This window comes from Lepidothrix coronata, unplaced genomic scaffold (genome assembly GCF_001604755.1).
Source record: "Lepidothrix coronata isolate B3197 unplaced genomic scaffold, Lepidothrix_coronata-1.0 Scaffold70, whole genome shotgun sequence".
NCBI classification, from domain to species: domain Eukaryota; kingdom Metazoa; phylum Chordata; class Aves; order Passeriformes; family Pipridae; genus Lepidothrix; species Lepidothrix coronata.
Window position 1 is genome coordinate 2,915,505 of NW_016690250.1, and position 11,292 is coordinate 2,926,796.

At 36.9% G+C, this 11,292-nt stretch overlaps 1 long non-coding RNA gene across 1 annotated transcript in view; it reads right to left on the bottom strand.

The window, feature by feature from the left end:
- Window positions 1–3,957: 3,957 nt before the first annotated feature.
- Window positions 3,958–11,292, bottom strand: part of LOC108499142 — a 10,408-nt gene continuing 3,073 nt past the window's right edge. The window contains exons 3-5 of the long non-coding RNA XR_001875438.1: window positions 7,730–7,860; window positions 5,055–5,245; window positions 3,958–4,137 (exon numbers count right to left, since the gene is read on the bottom strand). This is a non-coding gene — a long non-coding RNA (uncharacterized LOC108499142). The remainder of the gene's footprint in view (window positions 4,138–5,054; window positions 5,246–7,729; window positions 7,861–11,292) is intronic.

Here is an 11,292-nt window from a genome sequence, read left to right on the forward strand (position 1 = left end):
ATTTAGAAACACTCGAGGCACATTAGCAACATTCTTTATTGCTAAGTGGAAGTCTTGCATGCCAACTGGCATAACAGGAGTAATATTCTAACTTGCTCACTAGCACTAACCATTATAATTTTAGACTATGCCTTTTTGAGGGCTTTAAATTCTGTTCACCTTTCCATTTCCAAAAAAAGATTATTGAATTCCCTCTTCTCAGAACAAGATGCTTTGCAATTTAGAGCTCTTTTTATGTTCTCTTTGCTTATTGTGTGCATCACAAAAATTGTCAATATGCCATAGAATAAAAATAGAAAAAAGAAAAGATGCTCAGGCCAAGAACTAGCATTGAGTTGACTCTAAACTTTTCAAACTAATGACTTGACATTTATCACCTTATGATTGGCTTAAAAATAGTAACTATATGATTAAAATATTATAGTCCTCTCTTTTAGATTTCCTAATAAAATAATAGTAAAAAAATCCTTCTTCCTGATTTTGGCTTTTTTTGTTACACATCCCTATGGATGTGAAAAAAAAAAAGGACAATAAAAACATCCTTCTATAATAAATAATGCATAAATAATCTCTAAGTCCCCATTAATAACGAATACAAACTTTATATAAAACAAGAAAACTACGAAAAACAGGTATCATTTTTGCATTGGATTCCAGCCCATTCACCCAAGGAGAGAACTAGAAAAGTATCTGTGAATAATCTTTGTGTGAAGAGCAGATTTCAACCTCACTGAAGCAAGAGGACAGGCAGGAACCTGAGGCCATGTGCTTTCTTGGAAACAGGCTACTTGCAGGATTGTTTTCCACATGTTTTATAGGAATCTGCACACTGAAGTACTGGGTGCAAATAAATTATTTAATGACATTACCCATCCTGGTTTCAAATTCCTCCTACATATGTTACAGGACTATGAGGAAGACCCCATACTCAAGTACTGATTCCTCATAAACCCTTTCGCTGCACTCAGACTGCCCCACTGTGCAATGTGATTGCAATGCAAAGTGGCCGTAAAAGCAGCTGAGAAAACTAGAGACATCTGCAGTAACCATACAGGCTTGACATTGCATAGCTTGTCACATTTGAAAGCATACATAAAACTCTGCTAATCTGCAGCTGGCACCTAAATTAGCTTATTTCAAAACAGTTATTTCCAGACCACTACTGTCACTATTGTGATTTTACACACAGTCAATTGCATTATTCCTGTGGACAGCATTAGTAGCTTCTCGAGTCACAGTAGTGAAAAAAATTGTTTGCCTGTCCCAAGAGTTTCTTTGTTGATTCATTCTGGTATCAAAATGATTACTGAATCAAAATAACTTAGCAAACCAATATTTCCCATTTGTGAAATTTGATTTAAAGACTTAATTTTGCTTAAGTCTGATTGGTTCTGCTTTTAACTGGGGAGATAGAACTAAGAACCCATTCCAGCAGCACTCAGCGCTAATCTGTAATGCTTTACAACATTACAGTCCATAAATTATTATCTTTGGAGGTACGAGAATGTTCCACTGTCAAATGACATGATATCTACTGGTCTGAATAATGAGGGGAATGTGGAATTGCAAGCTGTGGCAGGAATTTTGTTATTGGGGCTATTGAAACAATGTCTGAGATAGAAACATCATTGTTCAACAGGGATGGGTTTCTGGCTCAGAGTGACATTTATCTACATTTACCTACACATTTTCTATGTGTTCCCAGTGGCTTACTTCTGTTCCTGTTGTTTACTTTGCATTGTTTTTATTTGAATTGTCTAAAAATGCAGAATATAAAATTTATAAAATATACTTTATACAATGATTGCATTTTGGCTTTTGTATTTTTCTCAGTTCACTTTATTTGGTATAGTTATTGTAGGTCCTCTTGTATAATTAAAATTTAATTAATAAAAAATATTGGCTTAGTTTTATCCTCATGTTCTTGCACGCAGAGACTTCAATGTTCCTAGAGATCTCTCTGTGGAAGGGCAGCTGCACTAACTGCACAGCTTTGGCAAAAGTAACATGTGACCGAGCATCAAAATGTTACTAATTCGGATGCAGCTAGAGATTCTCTCTCCTTACAGAGGGAATACAGTGCTGCCAGCTTGTCACTTTTAATACTCAAAACCTTTTCTCATCACCCTTTGCTTTCGAAGCCGTTACACACTTCTATGTGATGACCATTAACATTTTCACAGGAAGAATAGAACCTAATTTGATCCTTAAATCACACACTGCTGCTACTGAGGAGCTCTTGTGGTTGATCTCATATATTTGTCTTCAAGATGAATTTGGTGAAAAAGGCAACATTTATTACAGATGCATTGTGGCCATGGTGTAGTAGCAAACAAAGAGAAATAAACTCCTAAATGGACTGTAGGGTAATCCTGTGTCTGGTCAAGAAATAAATAATTCAGAAAGGAAACAGATGTATATTAATAAGACTTTGCAAATCAACAGAGTGTACATGATGGTCATTGACCCATAAGTATTGGTTCTTTCAGGAGTGTCTCCTGAAAGGTCAGAACAGGTTATGCTACTTTCTCTATAAATGTCAGGGCTAAAAGTTCTTGCCCTGGTAAATTGGAGCTGAGAATACCTCTGTACAAACTGTCTAGATTTCAGAAGGCAGCATGTGTGAATAAAAATAGTTCACCTGAGCCCAAATGTTTCTAAATGCTGTTCAGGAGCTTACCCTTTTCATGAATTTAAGCTGATAGGGTGATTTTAGTTCCTCTACAAGGCTAAGCTAATGATAGTGGGTGGGAAACAAAACTTCTCTGTATTTTCTGATAAAACCATTTTGCTGACAGTGCTATTCAGATTTTGATGGTTTTTTAAGTGTTTGAGTCAGTGTGTCACTGGCAAACTAGAAAAAAATTCATAATCCAAAACTAAGTCAATGATAATATGAATTTAAGGGGAAATAACTCGTCTGCTATGTGTGTGCGGATATATGAGAGTGATGGGAGTTGAAGCTGATCCTGGCAAACACTGCATATTCTGTCTCCCAGCAGAGCACTGAAGCACCACACACATGGCTAATGGAGGCTGTGCCTTTCCTGCTTGAAAACTTAATGCAGTATTGTTTCATTTCCAGAGGGTTTAGTTTGTATCTGGTCAGATCACATATGCATTTTGTTTGGTGTTCAGCAGTACTCAGCTACTTCTTTCAAATCCCACATCCTCCTTCCCTTCCAAAAAGGAATAGAAGAAAACATTCAGAAGCCCCTGCCAGGCAGTGAAGAAACTGTTACTAATTTCTGTATACATTTAAAAATTTTAGCTTTCAAATTACAGTTATATTATTCTTACAATTCCTTTTTCCTTCCATCACATCAAAAAAAAGCAATTCCTTAACTGTCTAATTATATTTCTCCTGTCTGTATAGTTTTTTCCTTACATGTATTCCTATCTGTTATTGACAAATTGCTCTTTTATCTATAAAAAATAGATATTGTTTCTTTAGCATTTTAATAATTACAAAATACCTTGAGGACATTATTCCTCTGAAGCATGTGTATGACTTTCAGTAACCCCTAATGAGTTTCTCTTGCTCATCAAGGTGAAAATATGCCCTATAATGTTGCATCTAATTTTCCTTCTTTGTCCTTTTCCTTAACTAACTGCTTAGTAATCAGATGCTAATGAGGCTATGACAGAATATTTAAATTAAAAAAAATCAAAAATGGAGTTAAATGAGTCTTTGAATATCATCATGCAGCAAGGCAAGATACAGAACACTTACAGCAATACTTCTTACAATATTTAGTGTGATTTTAGAACTTTTCTTCTGTCATGTTCACCACAGGAAGAAAATGATTTCTTCAGTCAGAATGCGTTAGATGGATCCCAGTATTGGATGTACTGCCTTTAAAAAGGAACACTTGACTTTCATTTTGATAATGTGAAATGTCAAGCTGATTGTTTCTTTCCCAGATATTACCCGGGTGAGGTTTTCCCAGTTCACTTCTAACCTTGCTGTCAGCTCACTTTAATGGAATCTTATCAAGCAATCTTCATGCTTTCCTGCCCAGCGTGTGATCTTCCTTCAGTTTTCCTAAAATGAAAATGATGAAATCCTCTGTGTTGTTTGGCTGGCACCTGTCTCCTGAGCTGTCATGAGGTCAAAACCAGCTATTACTTTCACCACTGAGGAAAGAAGTAATGAAAGAAAACTTTAGTGCCCAAACTATTAACTTTATGATACTTTTTTATTTTAGATATATTGCCTCCGACTTCAGATCTGAAGCTGAAGTTATAGGTAGCTGTTTATATGTAGGTTCAGTCTCCTTTGGATTTTGCAATATATTAGTGCAGGTCAGGCCTATCTGAACTTTTCTAAGTCCAGATGAGATCAGCTAAGCCATTTGTGTATTTTCATGATCCCATTTTGGTGCATGTGGCACTGTGACATTCAGATAGGATAGCAATAGAGTGTATGAACACATGTACTAGTCTACAGATTACTGTCTGAAGCATTTTCAGTAATGTGGGTACTTTTCAGCCAGAAAGTCCCAGTTTAAGGTCACTAAGTCATTTCTTGTATTTTTTAAATGTTCATTTATCAAACTCATCCAAAAGAAGGCAAAATATTTCAATGCAGAGCTAAACTATATTTGCTAAACTTTTCAGAGGATCCCCCATTTCTTCCAGCTCTTTCTTCTATTGTTATTTTAAATGCAAAATAAATCTTTTTCATTATGTTCTGTCTGAAGCAAGAAATTCCACAACAATTAAGATGGGTCTTGTATCCCCAGCTTTTTTTTCCAATAAGTTATCCCGCTATCTCACATATGTTCAACCAACGAATTTTTATAACTTCTAGGTAAACTTTGACATCCTTTCTTCCCTAACCTACAAGCCCAGAAGGATATCATCCCTACTTTATTTTTTAAGTGTTGTTTTCATTGCAGTACTTTGCCCTTTTTATTACCCTTACACAACATTTTCTTGAGACCAACCCTTGTGTAAGGTAAGATATGCAGGTATCCCCAGAAATGCCAAGGCAGTGGAAAGAATTCAAAAAGTTTATTTAGAAGGCTAGAGCACAAAAAGCTTACAAATACCTCTCAGTGCTGTAGAAGCACTGGGCACCAGGGAGAAAAGGCAAGACCCCGTCCTCTCCAGGACCTTCTGTCTTCTCTTCCCTGTCCTTCACACCTTCTCTCAGCTGCTGGGGCCTTGTACATGTTTGTGAGGCTTATCTCTCTCCAGCATAGCAGAGAGAGATAACACAGCTTTCTCTCTGCAACTCCCTCTGCAGAAGGAAAAAAAAATCTAACCTTTTTGAGAAGGCATTTTGCAGTCTTCCTAAGCAAAATGAGTTGTAGCTTTCTGTTACAAATTCTTCCAAAGTTTCAACTATCCCTACACCTTGAGATACTAAAGGTGCTGTGTTTTTGCCATTTCCCAAAGAGTGATCTTACACCTGGATTAAATAAAGGAGTTTCAATTTCTTTGGCTTGGCACCAACTTGCTGAGTTGCCTAATATTAATTAATTAATCTTGTTTGCTCTTCTATTATCCATCAGCACAACTTGTTAATACCTAGATATGTATTCTTCCATAAATGCAATAGACTTCTTTATATATAGATCATGAAAATACTCCAGAAATGCAGAAATATTTCAGATTTTCTTGTTCATTTTAAGTAATTAAGACTCATTAAAGGACATCAATTAACAGAACACGAGGAGTCAGCAGCGGTGGGGTTTTTTTCTCTTTGGTTGTGTTTCAGTTTGGTTTTAATTTACTTAAAATTTTTATTTTAAGCTATCTTTTTCCAGATACCTAGTGTTTAACACTCAGTTCTTAGAACTAATGAAATTTCTTATTGCTTTTTAGAAGAAAAGGAATAACAGAAGTAGAAACTGTAGTGAATACACTTAGAATCCTAACAATACTGATTTCCTCCTTTTGTGCAGGAGTTGTTTGAATGAGTCAGATAAAAATCACATGTCAAATGTGGAAATAAACCTTTAGAAATCTGCTTTACAAGCTATAATACTTTTGTGGGGTTGATATTGGATGGCATTGTGTGCTAACATTGAAATGAAATACTGAGTGGTTTTCCAAAACTGTTTTACAGTTCACAGTTGGATTCATGCTGATTCAGCTAAATTCAAAAATGGAGTGCCCTGCTAAGAGAGAGAAAAGAGATAAGTGACCAAAAACTCAGAGAATTGTTCCTTTAAAATTTGATTTGAAGTTTGACTGCAATAATAAAATAATCTAAGGGCAAAAAAAAAAATAGAGAATGTGCCTTTAAAACTTCTGTAGCTGAGAAGAGCAATGAAAGTATGCTTCTTATTCCAGATTGCTTTCTTTACTTTTGTAACATTACTTTTCTTACAAATAAAGGCATCTTTTGTATTGTGGTGTCTCTATTGCTATATAGAACAGACTACTTGGTGGCTTTTCTGCATTCATTAGATGCCTCCATAAGTGTGACATTTTGTGGAGATTACCCTTTTTAATGGTTTCTTGTTATTGGGTCCCTGAGACTGACTTGCTTCCTGGAATTAAATTCAAACACACATACATACATAGATGTATCTTTTTATATGTATGCATATATGTGTGCATATATACATGTATGTATATGTGTATCTGTGCTTCTATATATAATCACATATATATGTATATGTAAACATATATATACATATAGGTTTCCATAAAAGAAGAATTTCTGAAAGTGCCACATTTGAGCCTAAGACACCAGACTAGAGGAATTGACAAGTAGCACTGCTGAGCAGCTCTGGAAGTCTTCAGAATGTTTCACCATGCAGACAAGATTAAAAGGCAGAATGGAAAAGCCCATGGGGGCTTTTAGGTCCTGGATTTTGCATACAGCTTGCAATGCCTAAGAGATCACCTGAACCCTTCAGAGCTTTTCTGCACTGCGCCTCACAGACTCTAAGGAGGCTTTATTAAGACCATCAGCCCCACTCTGTAGAATCTCAAGCCACAGGATCTTGGTAATTGTTCAGTTACCAGACAATTCATTCCAGACCTGGAAACACCATACCCAACTGCTTCCAGGGTCAGTAATTCCAGGGCAAATCCATTATGTAGATTGACCCAGAACAAATTAGTTATGTGAACCTATCCCAGCTTTTGACAGTCAAAGCTTTCAGGTTTTCTGTTCTGGAAATATTCTGGTTGGTCGGTCCCAGACCTGCCAAACTTGGCAGCAGTAGATTGATTGCTTTGAAGCTGCCTGGCAGGACTGGAGGATTTGCCTTTGATTTGGCAAAATGTAGTCAAACCTGAGAAGAGTCAATCAAAGCATTCAGACCCAGTGAAATGTTTTTCAGTGAAAATATTTCCCTGGGAAATGTCTGGCCATCTGTACTCAAGTTGAACTGGTTCTCACTAAGGTCATAAATATGAATTACATGAATGTTTCCATTAGCATTAGACTATAATCACAGTGGGCTTTTTTCTAAATGTTAAGTCAAAGGTTTTACAATGCACACAGTATTTCTGGTTTTGACTAGCAGTCTTTGTGTTATATTTCCTTTTTTTTTGCATATATGTTCTGCATGTATCTTCCTGAAATGGAGCATGCACTGTGTGACTGTTTAGGGTTACTGTCTATATAACATTTTCCATGGTATCTAATACTTCCTTTACCCTGACTGCACCTGAAAAAAGTAGCTGCCTTACAAACCAGAGTTATTCAGGTTACAAGTCAAGCAAAGACAGTCCAGTTTAAGACTCTTTTATTTGTGGGACTCACTGTTTGTTCCTGGACACTGCAGGACCATCGTGGCATCAGAGCACAAGATGTATGCACATTTATCCTTTTCCTGCTTGCATGTGTTCATACATCAGAAGGAATCATCAGATCTGACTAAAATGCAGATCAGTCTGAAATAGGGAAGAGATTTCTTATACTAATCTGAAGTCATGGAATAAATTAACAAAAATAAAATTATAATCACTAGAAAAGAGGTATTAGCACAGAACTATGATCCTGAAAACCTCATCCACTGCATTGACCTTCTGCCTTTGCATATGAACAAAAATTCATCTGTTTTAACCGGATAGCTTGATTCACTTCTCTTGTCCTTGCCTCATTAGGATTCATAAAATCGTTTCTCAGATTGTTTCTCATCAAGACTTTTACTCAAACCCATTTTGAAATTTCTCTTTTGTATTACACTGTTCCTCTAAAATGTGAGAAAACTGGTTTGTTTTTATTGGTTGGGGTTGTTTTTTGGTCTTCTCTATAGGAAATCAACTTCATATCTATTTTCTACATAAAAGTGAGTGATGTGCCCCCCATCCACCACCTATTCTAGGGGAATAAACTTGCCAGGCTAAAGTGAAAATAAGAGGCAGCAGTTCTTAACAGTTGTGTAATAGTAATGCTTTCCCCTGAAAATCAGGTCTTGCATTTCATCCTAGGCCATAATGGTCATACTTATACTAGTAAACTTAATGTTCAGGACATAAAGTTGAGGATCTGATGCTCTTTAACCATTTTGGTTCATGATTGCTAATGCCTTTGCAGGTTGTGCAAAGTAATTTGAAGAAGAACAAATAACAAAAGTTTTTGAAAAAAGCTAAGGATATTCCTGCCAAGCACTATGGATAAGGCCTCCTGTATGAGGGACAAATGAAAATTTAATCATATCCATGTTAGTCCTAGTCCATTCTACTTGCCACCATAAACATAACCAAGGCATCTGTGATACAAATGAAAGTCAGTGAATGAAATGTCAAGGTAAATCTTGGAAAATACAGCTTTCAGGCTTTCTCACACCTTTCTTGAAGGCTTTTATCACAAGATTAAAATCTAGCAGCCTACTCCTTCTTGAGTAAGTGGTATCTCTTACTCTATGTAAAGTGAAAACATTTTCAATATATATCTGATATGTTCATCCTGGCATCCAGAATAGGTGAGATAGAATAGTTCCCTGGGACAGGACAAGTGAGAGTCATAGGCTGTATCTTCTCAAAACAGAAGAAGAATTAAATGTGTACGTAGATCCCTCTTTAGCATGCACATTTTTTTGTAGCTTATTTTAAGATGTCTGACTTCTCTAATGAATCATATAGGGATCTTTATGATCCCATCCTTGGGACCAGTGCTTAAAAATTAGGTATTGAGATGCATTAGCTCCTAAATTCCCTTTGAATCTAAGCCAATGAGGCTTAACATTTTGAAATCTCCCTTGAGTAATAGTGAGATAGAAGAAAACTAAGTTTTAGTCAGTCTGCCTAAGAATAAATCATAACCCTGAGGATATATTCTTACAATACCTCTAATGGGAATTCATTGTGACTTTGAAGGGAAAGACAGAGAAGTAAAATGCCTCAAAGTATTTGAGAAACCTCCAAGGAAACAAATAGAATTGAATAAATTAGTGTGATTATATATATCCTAAAACTGTCTAAACAGACTGGTCTCAAATCATACATTATGGCCCAATGGGATAACTTGGAAGAAAACAAAGCATCAATAATCATCCTGAACATATAAAATTTGTATTTAAATAACACTAATGAATTATGTGTCAAAATCAAAAAAGGAATTTAAAAAATCTTTCTTGGTCAAAAAAAGTCAGTTACATTTTTTAAAAGCGCGTATATAAATGCCTGGTGAATTAAAAGAGTTGAACTTGCAAATTTTCCCCAAGAAAGTTATTGAATTCCCCTCTTCACTAGACCCTCCTATGCACTTGCAAATTCCAGTTCTGATGTAAGCTGGATATTTCAGTTACAGCAAGTTCTTGTTTCAAAGGAATAGGATTTCACAACTGGTGATTTAAACATATAAAATGTTAAGAATTTGTCAATTAATTTCCTTGAATAAGTCTGAATTTCTGTGAAGGGGACTGTCTTTTCTGCAGGAAAGAAGACTGTTTTAATTATCAGGATTGTACCAGTCAAGCAAAAAAGCATTTACTCTGATCATCTGTTATTCTGGAACAGCACTCCATAAGCCCTCAGCTAGAATCCCCATTCATCCCAGTTACACTTCTATTCCCTTTTGGGAATCCTTCTGTTCTTCTTTGCAGAAAGCTTTCTTGGTCATGGAGATGTTTTCTATTGAGGACTGTCCTTTCTCCCTTCCAGATGTCTCTAGCTCAGGAAGTGAATAAATAGGCATTCCCTTTATTTTTTAATCTTCGAAAATCTGTCAACTGTTAAGGGTTGGGTTTGGTTGGTTGGTTATATGTATTTTAATACATTAGTATCCTGAAATTCTGTGCTGTTCGCAATCATCTGTTCATATAAGGGAGAGCCAAACACCCTTGCTATTGGATCATGCAGTTTTTTTGACACATATGCAGGGTAATAGTTCAATTACATTGACTTGGGGAACTTCTACTTACCAAACATCTGCTGGAAATAGAATACAGTGGAGTGAAAACAGTCAATAGGGTTCCTGTACTGTGTGAAAGATAACTTCCTGACACAGCTGGTGAGGGAATCCACTGAGGAAATGGCCTTGCTGGACCTGTTCTTTGCGAACAGAGAAAGACTTGTGACGGATGTGATGTTTGGAGGCCATCTGAGGTGTGGTGATCACAAAGTTATGTGAGTGTTGATCTGCTGGAGGGTAGGAAGGCTCCATAGAGCGATCTGGACAGGCTAGATCAGTAGGCTGAGGGTAATTGTATGAGGTTCAACAAAGCGCAGGGACAGGTCCTGTGCTTGGGTCACAGTAACCCCATACAGCACTACAGGTTTGGGGAGGAATGGTTGGAAAGCTGCCTGATGGAAAAGGACTTGCAGGTATTGGTCAACAGTCAGTTGAACATGAGATAGCAATGTGCCCAGGGGACCCAGAAGGCCAATGGTATCCTGGCTTGTATCAGAAATTGTGTGGCCAGCAGGACTAGGTGATCCCCCTGTACCCAGCACTGGTGAGGCTGTACCTTGAATCCTGTGTTCAGTTATGGACCCCTCATTGCTAGAAAGACATTGGGGTTCTGGAATGTGTCCAGAGAAAGTCAACAAAGCTGATGAAGAATCTAAAGTCCAAGTCTTATGAGGAGTGGCTGAGGGAGTGGAAGTTGTTTAGCCTGAAGGAAAGGTGGCTTAGGGGAAACTTTATTGCTCTCTACAACTACCTGAAAGGAGGTTCTAGAAAGGTGAGGGTTGGCCTCTTCTCCCAAGTGAAAGAGATAGGATGAGATGAAATGGTCTCAAATTCTCTTTGGTAGGTTTAGATTGGATATTAGGAAAAAATATCTTCACTGAAAGGGTTGTCAAGCGTTGGAACAGGCTGCCCAGGGAAGTGGTGGAGTTACCATCCTGGGAGGTATTTAAAAGACATGTAGATGTTTC